Genomic DNA, 25541 nt, shown 5'->3' with positions numbered 1-25541 from the left:
TGAGTTAGGAAATGTAGGGGGGAAGGAGGGTAGCCCCAAAAAAAAATTCGATCTTTTTCAGCCTATCACCCATAAAAAATAAAAAACGCCAGCGTTTTTTGGGACTAAGAAAAATGTTTAACTTTTTTTGAAGCAATCCCTATATACTCTAGATATAGTTTGGCGTAAAAGGTAGTGTTCAGAAAAATTCGCTCGTCAGTGAATTTGCGTAGTTACGTCCGTTGCGCAAATTCGCCAGGTGTAAGGGTGCGAAGTAACAGTAGCGAATTTACGCCAGCATCTGTTAGTGAATCGGCAAATTAATGAAAATGCGCTACGCTAGCGAATTAACGCTAGCGTTAGGCGCTTCGTCCTTTAGTGAATTTGCCCCTATGAGAGATAGCCATCCCATAATTCAGAGATTTCTGGATAAGTTGTACGGATATCGGATCCCATATCCGTATCCAAGCACCGAATCCAGAATTTAGTTCAGCATTCTGCCAAGATTCAGCCTTTCAGCAGGATTGGGATTCAGTGAAATCCAAGTGCCTGGCCGAACCGAATCCAAAACCAGAAAATCATCTGACATGTCATCACACAAATAAGGAAGTCAAAACTTTTTTAACCACACACTGTGAGCGTGGTTCTCTCCCCCCCTAAGTTACATATGCAAATTTAGTTCGGTATTCGTCCGAATCTTTCTCAAGGGATTCGGGATTCGGCCAAATCCTAAAATTGTGGATTTGGTGAATTGCTAATAATTAATCATTATTAGAGAAACAATCCTATACAGTTTAATGTTTACATCCTTCAGTATGTCCTAGCATGTCCTTCAGGCTAGGACAGTAGCTAATATCAATTGAACTAAATGTCACCCCAACTGGCTGTTCAGGATGGGTCACTCCACTGAATACCTCAGCACCCCTTCCCCCCAGGGGTGAGGGGCAGAATCACAGTGTGGAAACTCTGCCATGAATGAGGTTATACAATTACTGGCATTGCAATATTTTTCTACACATTCCATTATATACTAAAAAATAAAATAATAATAATAAAATACTTTTACACTCATTGCATTAATTATGTATTACAAATTCCACTAGAGTAATTGTCATTCCCACGCAGTTGCCAAATAGGTACATTTTAAATGAATACTGTCACATAAGATGCTACTTCAAAATTTTATCAGGTCATCTCTAACATACCTGTTCTCCAGAGAGGACAAACCCAACTGCTGTTCTCCCTCACAGCTTATTGTTGTTTCATTCATTTTTACCAGTTTAGTACTGTACATTTCCGGATCATTAACATACTTAACATATTTCCTATGGATTAGTGCCTAAAACTGCAATACATACTCCGGTTGATATCTTACCTAGGATATAAAAAATGGCAAATAATGCCACTCTGTATACTAAAGAGTACTCACTGCCTTCAGTTACAAAGTCTATTTACAATAACCTTAAAATCTTTAAACAAGCCCCCCAACACCATTCCATTTAAAGTGGACCTGTCAGACATAAAAATCTGTATAATAAAAGTCCTTTTCAAATGAAGCATAAAATTGAATTTCTATTTTTTATTAAAGCATTAATAGCTGTTGTAAGCTCATTTAAAAATCTTTCAATCAAATGTTGTCTGCCCCTCCTCCTCATAAAGGCGGGGCAGACGACTTTCACTTTCCATTCAGCACTAGATATTGCTGCTCTCCCCACATTCCCTGTTCTCTTCACCGTTGTGTAGCCAGGGCATGTGGATGGACTTTGGGTCCCCCATTCTGGTGCACAAACAAGATTCTGAGCTGATGCAAGGATTGCCTTAAAGTGATACTGACACAAAAATAAATTTCAAAATATTAATGTACTTAAAAAATTACCTATAGCTCACGTTGATCGTTTTTCACTCGTAGGGCTTGTTCTTGTAAGTAATTGTTACTCGAAGTTCCTAAACCTGACTGATTTGCCAACCCGACTGTCCCTTCTCAACATTTTAGTTAGAGTTTCTTATGCTAACTTACTGCTGAAGCTCAAATATGGCAGCCCCCTCATAGAGGATCATGGGGGATCAGATAGGTAATGTAAAAGAAGCTGCAAATACTTTTATGACAAAATTATAGATAACATGCATAGACAATATTATAAAAGATGTAAAAAAAAAAGGTTTAATTTCTAGTGTCCGTATCTCTTTAATAACAGTGTCCACAAAATTACTTCTGCCTGCTTGCTATAATTATGAATTCCCAGACTGAAGAAAACAAGATTCAACTATTTTATATAGTGTTATTAAAGTTAATTTTGCTTGACTAATGTGATAAAATAGGATTTTGTATATTTTTTTGTAGTGATGAATGAATTAATAACATTCAGTTATGCATTTTTTCCCAAAATACAAAACCCCCACAAAATGTATTGTTTTGCATAAAATTTATAAACACAGAGAAAGGACTAAGATGCTTCATTTATGACCACTATATGCAATCCACCTATCAGACAGTTCTAAACACAAAAAAGACAATATTATTATTGTTATATCTTGACAGTAGCTTTCGGTGGGGTTCAGCATCAAAATAAAAAATAAAGTGCAAGCATTTATACTTGTCTCCTTGTAAAATTAGGTTTGTCTGCCAGTATTTACTAAAATATCCATTTGGTTCAAATATTTAAATAAAAGTCTGAGGACCTAACTGGGCTGTGAAAGCAGTTCTCTCCTGAAGGGTCCTCATATGCCTTTGTTTTTCATTTGGTCATTGGCATTGGGCCCAATTAACTAGATCAGTCCCTGAGGAGCTGGGGATATCTGGGTGGCTAAATATCCACTTCATTTAAAGATTTCGATTTTCAATAGGGCATATTGTACCCCGAGGAAAAATTAGCCCAGTGCTATGGGAACTCAAAATCTTTTTCTTACATATAGATTCCATTTGCAATATGGTCTTTCATTAAGGCTTGAGGAGGCTAAGCCTTCCCAAACCTGTCTGGTGCTTAAAATTAAATAAATAAACGAAGGAAGGAAGGAAGGAAGGAAGGAAGGAAGGAAGGAAGGAAAAAATGCTGCCTTACTAACAGCTGGTGAGTTTGTCTCCAGGTTGGGGGAAGCATTTAGGCATTTATTTTATACAGTTTGTACACAGTTTTTCTAGCAAATTTCATTTTACACAGCATGATAAATATGCCCCAATATGTATTGTGTCTTTAAAGAGAAAACTGAAGGAGTGACTTCTTTTGAGGGGGATTAAGCATTTGAAGGCTCTATACCAATTAGAACAGGGGTGTCCAAAATTTTTGCAATGAGGGCCAGATTTGGTGAGGTGAAAAGTTGTGGGGGCCGACCATTCAGCCTGACATTCTTTGAACCATTAACATCATTTAACTCATTTAAACAAGGAATCGCATAGCCGTAGCAGTAATATTTGGGCACATTAGTGAAATGATCTGCCACTTGTGTGCTGAAAGTGTTAGTAATAGACACGTACTGGCAGATAGTGATGTGCCGCTCTCACATACTTCTTTAGTTTACAGTACTGGCACGTCAGACCAAGTGGCAGATCATTTCACTAATGTGCCCAAGTATTACGGCTAGGTGATTCCTGATTGCACTGTGCTGGTGGGCTGCATTAATATTAATTTCATGATGGAGGCAGATGGCCGGTGTAAATTTGAAGACGGGATGCACTTTGGACATGCCTGAGTTAGAAGAAAGAGATGGCACATTAAAGACTGCATAGTAAGCTCTGCAGAATGGTGAGCTGGCGTGTCCATGGAGAAATCCACATTCCATCCGCGTGCCATTCATTACTTGTACCTACCAGCACTCCATTGACATCAGGGAAAATTAGCCTTTAGGTCTAAACCAAAATTCATGTATTCAGAATATACCCATTTTTAGACATAAGAATAAAGCACCTTGGGCTTTGAAGCCTTGTCCTTTAAGGCAGAGGATCAAAGTACACTGTCAGTTATAAGAATTTCTAGTAGTACAGATACTAAGCATCTTAACCAAAAGTGGAGTAGGCTGTTCAGACTCAGAATAATTTGGCATTTTGGGTTCAAATCCCAAAGCTGAGTAATATTTGTTCCGGGACCTTGCAGTTTATAGCAATATGCTATCAGACATAATGCTAGAAAAAATAAGACACAAATAAGTTTACACCATGAACACCATGCCAATTAGGTTTCAAGCTGGGACACAAAAAAAGGAACAAAATCCAGTTCTGAACCAGACAGTTCAGTTTTTACTTGGGCTGTCCAGTTCAAAACTGCCTATCCAGGCTTTAGAATCACGAAACCCAGACAAAAGTCTCCTGACAGGAGGACTACAATTCACCAAACCACTGACTAAACATAATTACCCCTCTACTTGACATCACTAACTCGTGATGTCATCAGCCCCGGCCCCCCTGTCCAGTTCCACCATAAACAAAAACTGGCGACCCTTATCTGAATGTCACCACATTTGACCATTGATTTTGGGCCACTCCATTGAATGCCTCAGGTCACACAGTAGGGTCAGCGTCACATTTTGGAAGCCTACACCATAAATAAGGTTATAAAGTTGCCACTGTAAATGCATTAATGGTAATAAAAAAGATGATCTTACAGTCTTGTAAGATAATTTTAATTTGATTGGGAAAAAAGCCATCTAAAACTAGCATTAAAAAAAAAATATCACATTTACATAACAGAAATTACACCAGAAACCAAGCGTTACACAATAAACTGTACCAGGTTTAGTGTGGTGTAAGATAATTTGCCATTATAACACTGATTAATGCTAATTAACTCTTTGTAATGGATGATTTTAGCAATAACAATGGACAACATAAAATCACAATTGTGGCAAATAACACTGCTCTTTATGAAATTTTTGGCCATCAAACATTTTATACAGCTTTATAACACACCCTGTATTTTTAAAAAAAAGCACTAAGAACAGACAACTGCCCTGTCACTGCAATGTTAATGTGAATAATTAAGTTAAAGACCTGTGTGCGCAGTTGTCTTATTTTGTTTTAGTATTGTTGCCAGTGTTGGACTGGGGTTTCCTGGGCCCACTTGGGCTGCCCCCACACAAACACACATTAGCAGCAAGCTCCTCTAAATATCAAACTAGACGCACATTACATGCCTTCCTTCTAGCAACAGTTATTGTGGGTGAGGTGGACATCCACAGTTCTCACAAGGGAGCAAGAGTTAGGATCAAGTAAAATTTACTGGTTTATTATTACAGAGAAAAGGGAATCATTTTTAACAAACAAAAGGATAATAAACAAATCAGACTGATAGGGGATTTCAGCAGAGAACACAAAGATATCACCCGAATATTGTCCAAACATTGGCATATCTTAGAACAAGACAGAGACCTGAAACAAATAATAGGGGACAGACCCTTGATAACTTTTAGGAGAAGCAGGAATATCGGAGATCAATTGACACACAGCCATTATAAAACCCCCACGAACACCACATGGTTAACAAACAAAACGAAGGGTTGTTATAAATGTGGTACCTGCATGGCATGAACATTTATACAAAAGACTATCTGTGTCACAGGGAGGTTGGACATTGCCAATTTCAAAATATCACAGTTCATTAACTGCAAAACAGTGGGTTTCGTGTACATTATGAAATGTGCCTGTGGGAAAATTTATGTGGGGAAAACCAAAAGGGAATTCAGAAGACGGATCCTCGAACATGTGGGAGATGTTAAAAATATTCGCAACACAACTGTTGCTACCCACATCAATGAAATCCATAATGGTAATACAGGGGTCATGAAATTCTTTGGGGTGGAACATTTCAAACCCACTTCCCGAGTGGGCGATATAGATAGGAAACTATTGGAGTGTGAAGCCAAATGGATCTATTGGCTAAATAGCAAGGCTCCGAATGGTCTAAATGAAGGCTTTACCTTCAGTCCATTCCTATAAGTACTCGCATGCCCCTGAGTATTAATACATCCAATTACCTAGACTAATGATGTCCGCCACTGAACAATAAAAGAGTACCCCACTGTTCATCAATAGGTTCAAACACAAAAGTTCGCCTCTTGAATTCAGAATTAATCTTGTAAAAATTTCCCAAAAAAACAATTTTTTGCTGCGTTGAATCTCTTTAAAGAGTAGCTACAATACTGGATAATATAGGACTAAGAAATTCACTATAAACTAAGAAACGGCTTGATAAGCAGCAAAGGTTTATTTAAATTAATAACATATATCAGCATTAAACTTATATAAGCACAAAATGATGGCTCCTAACTGTGGACGATTAGAACTTTCAGCGTACAATATATGATAGTTGCGAGATGATCTTGTGTATCGTTGCCGTGACAAGCGCAATGTCACGTGACCAATCCGGAAGTCACGGCCGAATTATTGCGAGACTTCGAGTACCCGGATATTTCAAACTGGCTATTTAAACTTGGCAGAGAAACGCGCTCATCACTTATGCCCCTGACGAAGCCGAGTGCATCGGCGAAACGCGTAGGGCGGGCATAGGTGGACGGTGGAGTCCCAACGTAGATAGGCAGGTTTTGGCATGGGGGAGTCTGCTTGGAAGGGAGGGAGCGGGCGGTTGTGGTCTCCCTGTATATGGGAGGGTTAGAATACAATTTCATAAACAACCAGTGAAGTCTCTTAGAGACCCCACCGTTCCACCTTGCGCTCAATCTATTTTTAATTATATGTCAATTTTATGGAGATTGTCCAGCACTGCCGACGGATTGGTTGGCTAGTGGGTGTGTACTTCAGAGAGCGTGTTTTTTAATAGTATAACAGTAAAAGTTACGTTTTAAATTATATGTTGTTACTTTTTCTAGTGTTACCACTTCCTGAACTGGCTTGCTTTGTGGCGAATGGAAGGTCACTTACTACTATTGGTGTCCAGTCATTTACCACGATTTTTTGGTTTGATTTTGATTTCACATGTGTGTTACAAGCTTGCAGTGTAGTGGAACACATGTACTGAATTAAGCTCAACTATTTCTCCCTTTTTTTTTTAATCATTTTTAATAATCTGAATTATTTAGATAAATGGGAGACAGCCTTTCCGTAATTCGAGCTTTCTGAATAACAGGTTTCCGGATAATGGATCCTATACCTGTACTCCTAATGTTCTTAATGTAAACTTATATATAGAAACGGACATGTATTAGCTGTTTCGGTGTTACAGTACTACTGCACTTTTTTACAGGAAAAGAAAAAAGGAACCCCACCAATAGTTATGATTCTAAGGTTGACAGGAAAATTCTAATAGGTGATGCACCCTACTTATTTGTAGGGTAGGGTGCATCACCTATTAGAATTTTCCTGTCAACCTTAGAATCATAACTATTGGTGGGGTTCCTTTTTTCTTTTCCTGTAAAAAAATTTTGTTTGTTGCTCTGACTTCGTCAGACCTCAACTAATAGTTGTGAAAGATCTTTTTTGTGTTTGAATAAAGGCACCTCTTTTGGGTTATATAGTACTACTTCACTGTAACTCTATGACTGAGATAACAATACTGATGCCTTTTCAATTGCAAGGAGTCAATATTTTTTATTGCAAATAACAGTAATGTATACAGAGCAGCATTCAAAGTAAATGACTGTATACAGATCAAACGCTTCTGTTTACAGTCACTATATTTTACTGCAAATACCAGTTTACAGAACAGTAAAGGGTGCAAATAACACTATACAGATCAAATGCTTACTTTATGTAATTACTTTCTAAATTGTAGACCTCCATACAATTTCTCATTGCTTTTGCAGCCTTCATAAATTTTTCATATCCTTGCACTATTTACGCCTTTTACTACTTCTGTACTCCTTAAATCTTTTTTAACTGTCTCAGATCCAAACAAGGGCAATTATGGGTCTACTGCCCACATTCTTACCACAATTCCACTAAGAGCAGGGCAAGGGGGCATCACCAGTAAACAGAGGAAACTCACATACAAATAACCACATTTCCAGTTAAATACAATTTAGCATTGTGGAGAAAAAGTTATTCTTGGCCCCTCTTAATGGAGTGAACAGTTCCAAAGTGCCAATGAGGCCCTTCTAGAAACTGTATAAAGGCTATGTGTAACATCTGCTGAGTCGGTTCTTATCAGTATCCTGTATTGTTTTTGTATTCTGTGCCTAGGAGAATCGTCCTTGAAGCACATCTGCATTTACTCCCTTAGTTTTCCCATACCAGTGCCTTATCACTCCCTTACCTCACTTCTCATGAATATTTGTTTATCTGGTCAGTCCGTTGTTCTGTATTCTGTCTCTCTGGAGTACAGGATCCACGTAGCTCGTGTATGTTTATTATATAAATAATACATTTGGATTAACCCTTTCACCTCAAGTGATCTCTGGTCTTTGGATTTTTCCCCAACAAATGGTGGTCGAATGCGGGCAGGCTCAAGACGCTGACTTCACCCATCCACAGTGAGGACCCGGAGAACTAACTGGACAGGAGTGGCCACACAAGGTAAGCATACCTTGTTCTTTCTCCTTTCTCCTCTGGTTCCACACGGACTGGGTGTTGCTGCGCAAACAGCCTGACCCAAGGAGATCATTTGAGGTATCTATGTTTGTCTTAACCATTTGTCCTGTATGAATGTGCATATGACTGGGAACTAACTTGCACTAACCCACCTCGTAAGAAACCAGTGGTACCACAGTATACTCCAATATTAGTCTGAGGACTTGAGGGAAGAGGGCAGTTTTTTTTAGATGGGTTCTAAGCTCACTAAGGCGGTTTAGCCAGTAAGAGTGTAAGACTCCTTTAGGAGCATCTCGCCCTAGAGGGGAGGAAACTAGTAAACAGGGGTCTGTTAACTAGTGGACAGAAGCTGGCCACCTCTGCGCGTTCACCATACTAAACCAACATATCATACCAAATCAAGGATTCAGATCAAGGTTTGTCTAAATCCTAGCATAGGATATGGGCTCTGTTGAATCCTATGTTTTCAGCTAAACACAATCTAAACCCTTAAAGGGGACCTGTCATCCAGACATAAAAAGCTATATAATAAAAGTAATTTTCAACTTAAACATGAAGCCCACATTCTTTTTTTATTAAAACATTCATACCTCCTATAAACCCGTTTAAAACTGTCAACTGTAAATCATATATTGCTGCCCCTCCTCCATGCCTTAGGCATATAGATGTGGCAGTCAAGTGCTTTCACTTTCCATTCTGTACTTCCTAGATGTCACTGCACTCCATTCCCACTCTCTTATCATCATTTAACTGTGTAGTCGGTGCATGGACATCAGGTGCCCAATTCTAGTGCATTAACAGGATTTTGGCATGATACAAACCTTGCCTTTTTAAGTGTCCACAAAATGGCTACTGCCTGTTTGATGTGATTGTGAATTTCAAGATGAAAAGCAACAAGACTGAAATAATGTATACAGTGTACATGAAGTTTGTTTTGCTTGACTAATATCATTAAGGGAGATGAGTCCCCTTTAAAGGGATGGTTCAAGTTTAAGTTAACTTTTAGAATGTAATAGAATGGGAATGGTCAGTTTTAAGCAACTCTTTAATTCGTTTTTATTATTTATTTTTTATAGCTGTTTAATTATTTACCTTTTAATTTGGACTCTTTCCAGTATTCCAAAGGGGGTCATTGACCCCTTCTAAAAAATAAATGCTCTGTAAAGCTACAAATTTATTGGTATCACTATTTTTTACTACTCATCTTTCAAGAAAGGTCCTCTCCTATGCATATTCCCTTATTAAAATTAGTGCATGCTTTCTAGGGTAATATGGATCCTAGCAACCAAAATGCTGAAAGTGCAATCTGGAGAGCTGCTGAATAAAAAGCTAAATACTCTCAAAAACCCAAATAATAAAAAATGAAAACCAATTGCAAATTGTTTCAAATATCCCTCTATACACAATACTAAAAGTCAATTTAAAGATGAACAACCCTTTTAAAAGAGAAAAAGGAGAAGGAAAGATTAAAACTAAGCAAGCTTTACCAGAAAGCTCTATAAATACACCAGTTAACCCTGCTGCTCTGAGTCCTCAAAATAAAAAAACTGCATTTCTTTCCTTTTATTGTGTATACATGGGCTTCTGTATCAGACTTGTTCAGCTTAAACCTCCAGGGCACAGGCTTGAGCATGCTCGGTATGCTCCTCTCTCCCTCCTCCCCTCCCTGCTCCACACCAACGTAATATGGTAGCTGCTATCCTAATCAAACAGAGAGAGTTTCTAAAGCTGTTTACTCAGGTAACGCATTCTACAGAATGTCAATGTTCTAGCTTGCCCTATTGTGGCTAATCTATTGGCAATAAACTGCCTTGGTAGCTTTCTTTCTCCTTTAACCCTAAAAAGGAATATAACTACATGTGCTGTATGCTACATACTGCAGTTATGGCACCAGCTTCAAAGTTCAGCATCTATATATCAGTATTGATCCAGACCTTTAAAGTTGTGCACAGGAGCTCAACATCTTGAATATTGTCAGCATCACTGACCATGCACAGTCTCAGTATGCTTTGGGTTAAGCTTAGGGGTTGTTGTAAATTATTAAGTATAAAATGAGGTCACAGAAACTGATATTGTGGGGCTGATTATTACATTCTGCAGTGGTTTCTGACCTGCCTCATAATGAGAATTTGAATGGTATGAGAATCAACGCAGGGGGAGCATCTCCGCTTGATGCATTTATTTACTCAAATCTCAGGTTAGAAAAATACTGTTAGTCTTGAACCATACTATAAGACAGAGGCAGAAGACTTATGTACAGAGGTCCCTCTCTATCTGTTGTGCCCTATGCACATGCCTCTTCTGTCTACCCCAATTCCAGCCGTTAATGTGTTTATGGAGTATACTATTTTGTTTCAATTTTTGAAGGCACTGGGCTTCATGTGAGTCACGAGCCTGCCAGAAACCAACTGCGAATGTAAAATATACTCCCTGTCCATCCCACCACCAAGTACACATAAAAAATTGGGCCATCAGTGTACAATTTAAAATGTTATATAATAAAAAATGAATTTCAATGCAAATTAAAATTAAACATGATTGACTACTGGCATATATGGATGTAAAATAACCCATTTTGTAATGAAAACATGTAATAGTGCATGATTTATAGTAATAATAAGTATTGATTATTTGGTGATAAATTATAATGGCAACTGTCAAAACCATTTACATTTAAATTCTACAAAATGTTGTAGTAAACTGTGAAATGTAACACTTACTTGATATACTGTTGTATAATCTGACCTTTGCACAGCATTAAAATGAATGGGCTAGAGCAAACAGGAACCATTTGATTCCAAGTTATCATCAAAAGACCATAATAACTGAAAGTGCTCTCTAAATCGTGTATAGAATATATTATGATATATCACATTGTTAACTGTAACCTATTAATTTTTGAATGGGATTTTCTTACAGCACATCTTTTCTCCAACATCCTCGCTCATAATAGGATTAATAAACACTGGGAACAACCATAATTTATTAGGTTATTTTCCTTTTTGTAATCTAAATGTTGACATTAATTTGGAGGGTCTATTGTTGCTTAGCAATGTGATGTCATGTTTGAACTGTAACAAGGGGGCTTCACCAATGAGGCGACTTGAGACTGTCGCCTCAGGCAAAAGCGCCCCACTAGGTACCAGGGGCGACAAAAATGCCGCTCCTGGCACTTTAAGAGACGAATTTCCAGTTTTCAAACTGCACTGTCCCTCTCTGCTGCCCTGGTGGACCCCCCCGGACCCCCTCAGGCGCAAAAAGGTAAGCACACGGGGGAGGGGGGGGCGGAGGGGCCAGGATCGCCCCTACCTGTAACCCTGTGTGATTTTCTTCTTCTGTATGCTGTCTGTGAAAAGTTCCTGTTGCACACACGTGTTTATGCTGAGCTCTATAAAGCAACCAAGTTACTGTTCACACAGAAGTTGGTGTGTCAGATCAGCTCTCTGCTAACACCTTGGTTAGCACAATAACAACTGTAATTACTAAGATCAAACTCTTGTATTTGGAACTTAAGAGTAAAGCTGGCCATACATGCGCAGAATTGGTATGGTAGTTTTTTTATCTCAAATGATAAAATAGGGAGAAAGAACACACAAGGTCTTTGAAAAAGTAACACAATCATTAAATAAGACTGCAATACATTAAAGCAATATGTGAATTTCCAAGTTAAATTGTGGCAGCTATCCATGGTAACGTTCCACATAATATATGATTCACATTTTTTCCCCTTCATTTAAATCTCTTTGAATTACATGCAATTATGTTGTTTATGAATATATTCTATTATTTCTATGCAAATGAAACATGGCCCCAGTTTCCAAAGTGTAGACATCTGCTCATTTCATTTTCCATGATCATTCAGTATCTAAGCAATAAAATCCATCTGCTCTTTCTTGTAGTCCAAATGATGCAACATTATTTATTAGGTTTTATGAATGTTTTGCATGTCAGTGGTGTTGACTAGAACCCACTGGCTTGGAGCAAACTCCTGTTCTAGGACCTCCTATTTGCCACCCCCACACTCCTTTACTGGCAATTTTATTGAGAACCTCAAGAAAATGCCATAATCAGTCATTTGATTATGTTTTTTCCACTGTAAAACCTACCATGAAAACAACTGAAACAACTGCTTCAGTCAACCCAAATGGCAAATGAATGGTTAGTTTTCTTGCATTATCCGGAAACCTGTTATCCAGAAAGCTCCAAATTATGGAAAGGCCATCTACCATAGACTCCATTTTATCCAAATAATCCTAATTTTTAAAAACGGTTTCCGTTTTCTCTGTAATAATTAATTAATTCTTACTGGAAGCCAATCCAGTCTATTGGATGTTTTTAATGAGTGGTTCACCTTTAAGTCAATTTATAGTATAGTACTGGGCAATTGGTCATCATTATATTTTTTTAATAGTTTTAATTTTTTTAATTATTTGCTTTCTTCTTCTGACTGTTTCCTTCTTTCAAATGGGGTCACTGACCCCACCTAAAAACAAACACTTTTTAAGGCTACAAATGTATTGCTATTGCTACATTTTATCACTCATCTTTCTATTAAGGTGTCTTCTGTTCATATTCCAGTGTCTTGTTCAAATCAATGCATGGGTGCTAGGAGAATTTGGACCTTAGCAACCAGATTGCTGAAACTTGAGAGCTGCTGAATAAAAAGCTAAATAACTCAGAAACCACAAATAATAAAAAATGACAACAAATTGCAAATTGTCTCAGAATATCACGCTCTACATCATACTAAAAGTTAACTCAAGGGTGAACAACCCCTTTAATGTTGACATGATTTTCTAGTAGACTTAAGGTATGAATATACTAATTACAGAAAGATCCCTTATTCAGAAAACCCTAGGTCCGGAGTATTCTGGATAACAGGTCCCATACCTATGCTGCAGAATTTTGCAATGTATTTCTAAACTGCAGCCTGAAATTTCACTTCTTCCTTTTGGAACTTCCTGGCTGCTCAAATTTATAGCCTTTACCAAAATGACTCCACTTCTTACTTTCATTTAATAATTTAAGAAAATATATGCACAGTGTATATACATAAAAAAAACCATACCATAATAATAAGAAAACACATTAAACCCATATCTAAATATATAAATTTGCAATGTCGCTTGTGACCAAGTCTCAAAATAGTGCATTAAGTTAGAACTTAATTCTGGCTCTTGACTTACTTTCTTATTCACTTAGATGGATTACATTATGGGACTGACAGATACAAACCTATATACCAAATTAATGAAAACAAATCTTCTTTCAGTTCCACTAATGTCTACACTGTTGGGTTAGAAACTTACATTAAAGGACCATTAATGACAAAAATCAAGAAGATAATTTTGACATGACAAGACATTTATTTCTACTCAGTAAATGAAAACATGTTTTCTTGGAACCAATAGTGCTGTGTTCAGGCATCATTATCTGCCTTCTAAACAAAGGGCAGACTAACTGAACATACTCAGCTTAATTTAACATGGCAGGTGAACTATTGAATTGCACCATGCAGAAAGTGATGTCCATTGTAAATGCAAACTGAGCTCAACATCATACTGGATTGAAACTCCACTGCAAAAAAGCAGCACTTACAGGTGCCAGGGCGTGCTGTTCATAAGACAGAGACTGGCAAGGAAGAGCTGGCACTATTCAGAGCTGCTAGCACAGCATACACAGCCAGGCCCAAATTTTTGGATTCCAGGCAAGGTTCATAGTGCAAACTGCACCTGTTATGAGCAGTTATGTGTTGATGGGTTCAGGGTATTTCCATTTACTTGACCTTTAAAAAAAACAAAAATGCACTATGAATGACTACTGTTAGAAGTGCAGGTCCGTGTAAGTCATGCATGATGTTTGTATTTAGTATGCGTGTTTGTATGGGTTTCCCCCACACTCCAAAAGCATACTGGGAGGGTATTTGGCAATAATAAATCCTGTTATAGGCGATAAATGCAATAGGCACGGATGGGTGTTTTTTTTAACAGTTGTGCAACAGGGCTAAGAATAGATTTGTAGGGGCAAACATTAAACAAACGATATTACATTTACATCTAATGAATCACTACATGTACATGCTGGCTGTAAAACTCCTGGAAAACAACACCAATGTGTAATCCATTGCAATAATCAGATCCAAACTGGAAGAGGAAAGCAAGCTACACTTTAATACATATGTGTCATACACATAAGAGAGAGGTCTAGTGAAATATCCTTATATTTGTCACATATCTTGCACAAACCAACTCCTCAAACAAGCATTCACACAAAGAGGCAACTCCTTAAAAATTCCACCTAAAACAAATAAACTTTTACTACAGAAACTTCAGAGCAGTGCATCATACAGCACTGCACAATATGTTGGCACTCTAAAAATACATGTTAATAATAATAATAATAATAACAACAAAGGGCTGGTTTACTGCACAGAGCAACCAATCAGATCTTTGCTTTCTTTGTACTAAAGCTGTAACAAACAAGGGAAAGTTGTGCTCACCACTAATTTTTAAAACCATTAGGCGGGGGTGCAATGAGGCTGTGACCACAAAATACATATAGACAAATACAAGATTCCTCTGCACTCAACCCATTATCAATATATTTAAGACAGAGACATTTTGTGCATACTGCTACTGAAAAATGCCTTACCCTTTAAACAAAACAGGGATTGTTTGTCCATATATTGCAATATATTTAAGGGTAAGGCATTTTTCAGTAGCAGTATGCACAAAATGTCTCTGTCTTAAATATATTGATAATGGGTTGAGTGCAGAGGACTCTTGTATTTGTCTATTTGTACTAGGGATGCACCGAATCCAGAATTCGGTTCGGGATTCGGCTAGGATTCGGCCTTTTTCAGCAGGATTCGGATTCGGCCGAATCCTTCTGCCTGGTCAAACCAAATCCAAATCCTAATTTGCATATGCGAATTAGGGGCGGGGAGGGAAATTGCGTGACGTTTTGTCACAAAACAAGGAAGTAAAAAATGTTTTCCCCTTCCCACCCCTAATTTACATATGCAAATTAGGGTTCGGATTCGGTTCGGTATTCGGCCGAATCTTTTGTGAAGGATTCGGGCGTTCGGCCGAATCCAAAATAGTGGATTCGGTGCATCCCTAATTTGTACTAAAGCTGGCCATAGACGCATCGTACGAATCGAGGATTCATACGATTTTCGGAACGTGTGTGGAGAGTCCCGTCATTTTTCGCCCCGCGTTGATCGGTCGGTTTGGTCGATCGGACAGGTTAGAAAATTTCTAGCGGCTGCGGGTAATATCTCTGGGTGTATTGCCAATCATATGATTTTCAGTGGGAGACTGTCACTAGCTTTGTCTATCGTACGATTGCTGTCAGGGGCAGAACATCGGCTGATCTGTTCTTCAACTACTTTATTTGGTAGGAATGGTAAGACTTTGAACGGTTAGTGGCAGGTCGGGAGATGGGAAAGTCCGATCGGACACTGATTCGTAAGATCGGATCTTTGCGTCTGTGGCCAGCTTAACTAGTAGATGACAGATAAACAAATGACTGATTGGCTGCTATGTGCAGCACCAGAACTTATTCAATTCTAATGAAACTAAAAACAACAAAAAAAACAATTAGAAAGAAAGTTGAAAATGTTTTTTGTTCTTGGTGATAAAATAGGTTTTCTTATAGCATAAAATAGATTCTGAACCACAAGGACTTTTCTGGAACATTTTTTTAGGCTTTCTGCTCTATTAATAACATGGGTACAAATATATTTTTTACTGGCCAGCTGGTAAAACACCAGTCGGGTGGCAACCCTACAAGGACCTTCACCCGCTGAAAGTAGAGCAGGGTTAAATGTGGTAAAACCATGGCAGCTTGAGCCTGTTGTTTCACTTGCTCCATGCCCTGCCACCTGCAGTATGCAGGAGGGCCCAGGAGGTATAGGGGGCCCCATGTAAATTGTAAATTCATATACAATTTAAATATATTTTGGTAAAACAAGGCAACCTCTGGATATGTTTGGGGCCCTAAAATTAATTTAGTGTGGGCCCAGTAACATCTCGTTACGCCACTGAAACACAGTTTTGGGTGCTTCTCTCTGCTGACAGATACATACACCAGTAGTAAATCAGCTCATGTGCATTCTTTTATTTTCCCTTAACAAAAACACTCCCACATCCTGTGGCGTAAATATAGAGGAAGCAGACCCCCCGGGCACTGGGTGCATGGGGAACAGGGGATTAGCTTCCTTTATAGAGTTCAAATCCCCCTTCTGGATTGGAGCGGCTATGAGCGCTGAAGGGCCTCCGAAAAAAATGTTTGTGGGGGGTCCGGCACACTCTCGTTATGCCCTTGCCCTCATCCATGTAAAATCACATCTAATAACTGATACATATGCAGCAATCGTTGCTAGAATAAAAGGTTAGTGTTACACATACAGATAAGTACCCTTATTGCGTCCACACTCTCCCCTATTTTTTGCATGATTAAAGTGTAAATGCAATTCTAAACAACTTTCCATTATACATCAATTAAAAATATTTATTTGTTCAAAATTATTTGTAAATGGCAGCAGAGCTTGTTTATTCCTTTCTGTTCTCTGTACTTGTTCCTGGTCCTAATGCTTTTAATAATTTAGCAAATAGTCAGTTCTTCAGGTCTCTGGCTTCTGCTACATTGTTTCAGGAGTCAGAACTGCATCAGCAGAGTATATAAAAAACTAGAAAGATACAGCTATTACATTTACAAATAATGTCTGTTTAAGACAGTTTTTGGGTGGAAACCCTCATTTATGGGGTGGTTCACCTTTAAGTTAATTTTAGTATGTCATAGAGTGCCTAGTTTTAAGCAATTTTTCAGTTTATTTCTTTATCACTTTTTAAAGATTTTTTTTTTAATTATTTGCCTTTTTCTTCTGACTTTTTCCAGCTTTGGAATGGGGGGGGGGTTTCATCTAAAAAAGGCTACAAATTTATTATGGCTATTTTTCATTACTCATCTTTCTATGTGGGTCATCTATTCATATTCCAGTCTCTCATTCAAATCAGTGGATGCTTGCTAGGGTAATTTGGACACTAGCAACCAGACTGCTGAAACTGGGGAGCTGCTGAATAAAAAGGTAAATAACTCAAAAACCACAAATGATATAAAAAATTATTACCAATTGCAAATTATTTCAGAATATCACTCTTTACATCATACTAAAGGTTAACCTAAAGTTGAACAACCTCTTTAATGTGTGAGATCCACTTTAGTGGAGGCAAATTGTCAAACACAAGTGGTACTATGTATACCAGATGCATTATACTGCACCAAGTGATTATAAAAGCCCTCCTTTGTCTGGCTGCAAGTTTTATAGCATCTGCTGGTTAAGTTATAGAAAGGCAGTGCATATGGTAAAAGTTGAATCCAGACAGGAGTATGATTGGCATGGTTGGCAGTAAGATATCACCAAAAGTGCCGTGAGAGTCTCTCTTTCTTGTCTGTATACTTTTCTTCCACCCACCCTCCCTTTAAGAGAATGAATCTCTAATTAGTGAATTAGAAATGATGCTGTTACGAACATATATATGTGCATATTGTAGCTATATACACACACACACACACACAAATAAACTGGTTGCTAATGCTAGCTAGCTTTGGTCACTCTCATGAGTCCCAAATAGACACTAATCCAGTGGGGTATGAAAGAATAAATCAGAGGCAGGGAAATAACAAGGAGAGGTGAAAAGCCTTACCTTGCGCAGCAGGTGAGCTCAGGGCAAATCCGCTTGCCCTTAGTTTGTGCCGAGCATCCAGCTCTTCCAGCTGATCCTGCAGCAGCCAGCGGAGGGGAGCGGGAGGCCCCGTGATCAGTGAAGACGTCATGCTCACAGCAATAGACTTTAAGGAGCTATCCGGTTTAAAAGCGCCATCTAGTGGTGTTACACACACACACACTACTTTTCTTACTGAAAGAGGAATTGCAGTTTTTTTTATACCTATTTTGTTACATATTGTGATAATGTATATTATTTGCCATCGAGACCCTTGTTTTATACATGGTGGTGCAAGTTATGTTTTCTTGATACAGCGGTATAGGATCTGTTATCCAGAACACTCAGGACCTGATGTATTCTGGATAATGGATCTCTCCATAATTTGGATCTTCATATCTTCATACCTTAGGTCTACTAGAAAATAATGTAAACATGAAATAAACCCAATAGGCTGTTTTTGCTTCCAATAAGGATTAATTATATCTTAGTTTGGATCAAGTACAAGGCACCGTTTTGTTATTACAGAGAAAAAGGAAATAATTTTTAAAAATTTGGAGTATTTTGATAAAATGAAGTCTATGGGAGACGGCCTTTCTGTAATTCAGAGCTTTCTGGATAACAGGTTTCTGCATAATGAATCCCATACCTGTATTATATATTATCATACTTTAATATGTAACTGAAACATATTCAACAGCAGCAGTGCTTGGCCAGGACAGCCTGGTGCCTGAGGCTGCCTGGCCGGCAGTGACACCCCAGCCCTCGCGCGCATGAGCTTGCATGCGAGCAGACGCACAGATGAGCACATGTGTGCGTGAACAGGGGCGCGCCGCTGCAGAGTTTGTCTGTGCCGGAGGTAACACTTGCTGGATAGGGGGTAGCAGAGGCAGGGAAGGTACATGCCGGCACCCCCAAACTTTGTGCCCTAGGCACGTGCCTCTTCTGCCTACCCTTAGTTCCAGGGCACTTTACAGAAATTATTCATCATTCACCTTAAACCCTGCCTATGAGGAGCTTACAGCCTTCAGTCCCTTCACATTCATACACAATATGGTCAGCTTTACCAGGAGTCAACTGAAGGGGTGGTTCACCTTTAAATTATCGTTTAGTAAATTATAGAATGGCTTTTTCTAAGAAACTTTTTAATTGGACTTCTTTTTTTCTTTTTTTTTGTAGTTTTTGAATTATTTCCCATCTACTTCTGACTCTTTCCAAGTTTCAAATGGGGGTTACTGACTCCTAAAAACAAATGCTTTGTAAGGCTATCTGGAATCTGGGGCAGCCCCAGTCAAAATAGAGGCTGGTTTAAAGGACCAAATGAATGGGGCCTAGGCAGACACACAAGTACTAACCTACAGATGTGGTCTGTAAAGTCTAAAGCTGGCCACAGACGCAAAGATCCGATCATGCGAATCAACATACGATCGCACTTTCCCATCTCCTGACCTGCCACTAACCATAAAGATCAAAGTCTTACCATTCAGAAGTAGTAAGAACAGATCAGCTGATGTTCTGCCCCTGACAGCAATCGTACGATAGTTATGTCTGACAAAGCTAGTGACAGTCCCCCTCTGAAAATCATACGATCGGCAATACACGCAGAGATATTACCCGCAGCCGACAGAAATTTTCTAACCTGTCCGATCGACTAAACGACCGATCTCTGCCGGACGAAAAATGACGGGACTCTCCACACACGATCCGAATATCGTATGAATCCTCGATTTGTACGATCTGATCTTTGCGTCTATGGCCAGCTTAATGTGAGTGCCTAGTGCAGGCATTTTGATTTATAGGTAAGGGGCTCAAATTTAAGTTAACTTTTAGTATGTTATAGAACAGTCAATTCTAAGCAACTTTTCAATTGCTCTTAATTATTTTTTTTTTTTATAGTTTTTTAAATTATTTGCCTCCTTCTTCTGACTCTTTCCAACTTTCAAATGGGGTCAATGACCCCATCTAAAAATCATACTCTCTGCAAGGCTACAAATGTATTGTTATTTATACTTTTAATTACTCATCTTTCTATTCAGGTCCTGTCCTATTCAAAGTCCAGTCTCGTATTCGCATGAATGCATGGTTGCTATGGTAATTTGGACCAATTGCAAATTGTCTCAGACTCTACAGCATACTAAAAATTTAAGGTGGACAAATTGTGCAGGGCCACATTTTATATATAGGCAACCAAAGTTGCACCCCCCCAATTGTAATCGCTTGATGGGCGAATTTATTCGCCAGGCGCGAATTTGCGGCGAATTTGCGCGATTCGCCGCCAGCGAATAAATTCGCGAAACTCCCGCGAAAATTCGCGGAAAAAAAAAACGGGCGCCGGCGTCGGAAAACGGGCGCCGGCGTCAAAAACGAGACGCCGGCGCCGTTTCGCGAATTTTTCGCCGTTTCGCGAAATTCGCGAATTTTTCGGCGAAGCGAAACGGCGCAAATTCGCCCATCACTACTTACCTGATTGCAGGGTACTTAAAAAAACAATACACCAATCGCATAGGGGCCTGCGTGCCTAGCTAAGACAGCATTGGTTGGAAATCTGATAAAATATATATGTTTTTGAAAAGTAGAAGTGAATTGCAATACCTGCAAGCATGGGGTGTACAGACAGATTACTTTTATTGCTCTGACTAAAATTTAGAACCTAGCACAGATAAGGAAACAAAGGTATTTTAATCACTTGTAGAATTAAAGTAATTGATTGTATTTAGAAAACTTCTTATTTCAGTATGATGAATCATATATTAAATTTTCATCTTCACAATAGTTTCCCTTTAATCACAGGGTGGATTATAATGCTGGTGACAGTGTTGGACTGGGCCGGCGGGACACCGGAAAAAAACCCGGTGGGCCCAAGGCTCTTGTGGGCCCCGCTGGCCCAGATCCGCTTCCCAGTGGCGCGCGACTCCTCTTTGTCGGGGGGTCGCGGCAATATCAAAATTTCACGAGTGCGTACTAGCGTTGCGCTGCGCACTCGTATGCACTGACACGCATGCACATACTCGGCAACGGAGTGCCGGAGTGGCAGGGGGTGCCAGAGGGGGCCCCGGGGCCAGTAGTCCTGGTGGGCCCCAAGCCCCCAGTCCGACCCTGGCTGGTGATATTAGCAGTATCCATGGGCCCCTCAGAATTATGGGCCCCAGGCAGCTGCCCAATAATTCATATTATAATCTATACAAAACCATTTATAGTTTTTAATTACAGTATGTTGTAAAGTTACTTTTTATTTAATCATGCAAACATTTCATTATTTGGGTGTTTTTTCCCCTTTACATTTTTGTCTCCATAGTGCTCTCTGCTACCATCAAGTGGTAAGCAGTAGCATATACTGTATGCTATTAATACCTGTTCAAAAGGCATATCTCTTTAGGTAAAAAAAACCACAATGGATTTTCTCAGTGGACCCTCTGACCCTTCTGCAGCATCCAGGGACAGACTGGGCTAGTGGGATACAGGGAAAAAACCCGATAGGAGCCACCCCTCTTGGGCCCCACCAAGACAGACCCATTCCCTGCCTGACACTCCTCCCCCCTTCCTGCACCCAATCATGTCTGCAAGGAAAAAGTGGCTGGTTTGTAGTGATGTTCAGGTTGGGTTTTCTTGATCCCCTCCTGACCCACACCTGCACCAACTTGAGCCTGCCTGCACCTGCCTCCTTCCCTTTATTTTTAGGTCTGAGCTGACCTTCCCCTGCTGATGATGTCACAAAAGGGGCAGGGCAAGCGCGCACCTATAAAAATAGAAGCTGATGGCAGGAAGCCAGCAGTGTAAGGTCGCGGGCGGGGACACCTGCAAAGGAAGTGCTGGCCCAAACCCACCTGACCACGGTCACTAGTGGTTTGCATCACTGGTATGTGGAGGACCTCATGACTGGGGCAGGGGGTCCCAATGATGTGTGGGGGCCCTAAGGTGGCAGCCCTGGTGGGCCCCAGTCCCACATTCTGACACTGGGAGAATCCAGGGAAGCTGTACAAGGGTGCCGGCATAGCAATAATGCAAGAAGCAGAACACACAAGAGGGAAAAGCTGCCTACACTGGATTAGTCCTAAATGTCTTTTTGGAAGCTGCCACTCTGCTTGCTGTGTTCAATTGTTTGAAAAAAAGTGCCCACTTGGCTATGTTAAAGAAGTTATTAAGAAATAATTCTAAATCATTTTCTATGAGGTTGGTCAAGAAAAATTAATTATGTAAATTGTGTTTCCTTTAGTATTGGAAGAAGTGGTTTGGATGAGCCCTTTGTTTACTCTGTACAGTTCGTAATTCTGTCTCAATGATTGAAACATTGAGGAAGGATTAGGACCCGTAAGGTGCCTGCCTGATCTTAAACTATTGCACTGTTCAGGATTTGTCACTTATACGACCATTAGTGCAAACAAGACAAGGAGATTAGTCACCAGTGATAGATCTCCATCTGTGGGTGACTAATCTCCTCCAAATGCTTATTGTGCTTTCTTCAAAAGATAAAATGAATTAAAGCAAATTGCAATGGTGTTTCGAACAATAAAGTTCAGCATGCGACTAACTGCTGCAACTGGAAGTGGTCACACCTGACGCGTTTCGATGGGAACAGCCTCTTCAGAGGTCAGATCTCATTCTAACATACCTGCTTTTCCACAACCACAGTCCCGCCCAGTGGCTATTGTTCCACTGCTAGAATAGGCACCAACTCTCCCTACTTTACCTGCTATTCCACAGTCCCTTCCCAGAGACTATTATCCCACTGCTACAATTGGCATCATCTATACCCCTTTTCCCACAGCCATAGTCCCTTCCCAGAGACTATTGTCCCACTGCTACTATAGGCAACATCTCTCTCTATTATACCTGCTGTCCCACAGCCACACTCCCTTCCCAGAGACTATTATCCCATTGCTACTATAGGCACCATCTCTCCCTACTATACCTGCTATCCCACAGTCACAGTCCCTTTCCAGAGACTATTGTCCCACTGCTACTATAGACACCATCTCTTCCTATTATACCTACTATGCCACAGTCCCTTCCCAGAGGCTATTATCCCCTCTGCTAATAAAGAACCATCTCATCCCAATATGCCTGCTATCCCACATTCACAGTCCCTTCCCAGAGATTTTTTTTCTCACTGCTACTATAGGCAACATCTCTCTCTATTATACCTGCTGTCCCACAGCCACACTCCCTTCCCAGAGACTATTATCCCATTGCTACTATAGGCACCATCTCTCCCTACTATACCTGCTATCCCACAGTCACAGTCCCTTTCCAGAGACTATTGTCCCACTGCTACTATAGACACCATCTCTTCCTATTATACGTAGTATGCCACAGTCCCTTCCCAGAGGCTATTATCCCCTCTGCTAATAAAGAACCATCTCATCCCAATATGCCTGCTATCCCACATTCACAGTCCCTTCCCAGAGATTTTTTTTCTCACTGCTACTATAGGCATCATCTCTCCCACTACTATACCTGCTATGCCAAAGCCACATTTCCTTCACAGAGACTATTACCCCCACTGCTACTAAAGGTACTATCTTCCCCTACAAAACATGCTATCCCACAGTCACAGTCCCTTCCCAGAGACTATTATCATTATCTTTTTTTAAATAAACTTATTCTGAAAGATTTTCTTTAACATATAGGCAGTTAATATTAGAACAGCCTTTACAATACATTTCACAAACCTTACAGTCATCTCAATAAGAGCACCACCTCTCTGTATAAGCCAGTGTAAACGTTTCCTCGTGGGACCCAGCATATAACCAGGACCACGAAGTCTAAGATTTCATTTACATCTGAGTATTGAGGAGGCACACCATAAAATTACCTATAGATCAAAAATCCATGTACTTTAGATATCTATAGTAGTAGTAAGTCAAATCACTAAACTTGCTATAGGTTTTTCTCCTTGAAGACGTTTTGCTAGTCATCGACTGGCTTTCTCAATTCAGCATGACCTGTACAATTTTTTGTCTGTGGTTTAATACCCTGGAATCTTGCACCAATAAGCATAATCTCAGTATAACCAACATGGGATCAGGGACGTCATGAAGGCAAAGTGTTGGTTGTATTAGCATGATTGCATTTATTTTTATGAGAAGGTGAGCAGTGACTGCAGATTCCACATGTGATCCCTACAGCTTGTGAGCATCAGGGATCTAGCAAGCCTGTATAGCTGGGCGATATAGAAGGCGATGTGTACAATATAGGGCTCCCTGATGCAGCAGCCGCTTCACATGCTGTCAGTACACCATGAGAGAGAGCCAGGGAGGAGAAATCCAGCGCTGCACAATGGATGGTCGCCCTGTCACCTTTTCTGAACAGGAACGGAAGTGGTGTTTCAGTAAGGTATTTATTAATAAAGGCTTTGCTATTTTAAAGTTTTATTTTGCCTTGTTTATTTTTTGATGTATACGAACGAATTTTTTAAAAAAATTGAACTGGACTACCTCAGAGACACTCTGATATCTGTACTAGCTGTAGCCATGTCGTCTTGTCTCACTGTGTATTCGTATACTGCTGAGAAGTTTACTTTGACAATAGATGTCGCACCACTGCCTCTGTTCAAACTTGGTTTTTCTGTTTACACATATATGGCTGGCAGATTTTGCTGAAAAATTTTTTGTACAGGTCATTCGGAACTGAGAAGAAAATATAGCAAGTCCAGTTGATTTGACTTACTACTGTAGATATACCATGGCCTGGATGAATGAGAACATTCACAGACACTCACTAGACTTTACAAAGCAACCCAAACCAGGCTGTATTTTGACTGGGGCTACCCCAGATTCTGGACCAGATAACTTGACCTTTATCTTATTCAACTGGGGAGTAAGCTGACCCAGTCTATTACATTGCGCCATCACTGCCATTAAGAAATTAGTGTAACTACCATAAGATACACTCTTTCTAACATAGGGGAATTTTCTATATTTCCTTCAAGTTTGATGTGAATAAAGCAAAGTTTTTTGGAGGGTCAGAAAAGTCAGAATCACCATGAGTAAGAAGCCCTCCAAATAGAGCAGTACTAAACTTCATGTTCTTAGCATACAGGTACTACTGCCTGTCTTTTATAAAAGGGTATGCCTTTATAGCTTTTGGATTGTGGATTTTCCTACAGCAAGGCAGGAGAGCGACATAGGTACTGGTTTTCGCCTATGCATTTTTAGGGCCCTGGACTTTCTGCAACACTACTTATGGACAACTTGCCCCACCTGAGGCACCAGATGGCATAACAGCAACATGGCAGGTATTTCTGTAGTGCTGTACAATAAATGGGTTGAACATACATTGAACATACAGATTACATACAAAAATACAACTGATACAAGTGATGCAAGCGGTAAAGAGGGCCCTGTCCAAAAGAGCTTACATTC

At 39.7% G+C, this 25541-nt stretch overlaps 1 protein-coding gene across 1 annotated transcript in view; it reads right to left on the bottom strand.

Moving 5' to 3' along the window:
- sytl5.L (synaptotagmin like 5 L homeolog) overlaps positions 1-18289 on the bottom strand; it is a 74438-nt gene extending 56149 nt beyond the window's left edge. The window contains exon 1 of the mRNA XM_018246628.2: positions 18163-18289. The gene's annotated coding sequence lies outside the window, so the exon portion shown is untranslated. The remainder of the gene's footprint in view (positions 1-18162) is intronic.
- Positions 18290-25541: the final 7252 nt, after the last annotated feature.

The sequence above is a fragment of the Xenopus laevis genome, chromosome 2L (genome assembly GCF_017654675.1).
Source record: "Xenopus laevis strain J_2021 chromosome 2L, Xenopus_laevis_v10.1, whole genome shotgun sequence".
NCBI classification, from domain to species: domain Eukaryota; kingdom Metazoa; phylum Chordata; class Amphibia; order Anura; family Pipidae; genus Xenopus; species Xenopus laevis.
The sequence above is the reverse complement of the archived record's forward strand: the minus strand, read 5'-3'. Positions and strand labels throughout refer to the sequence as shown.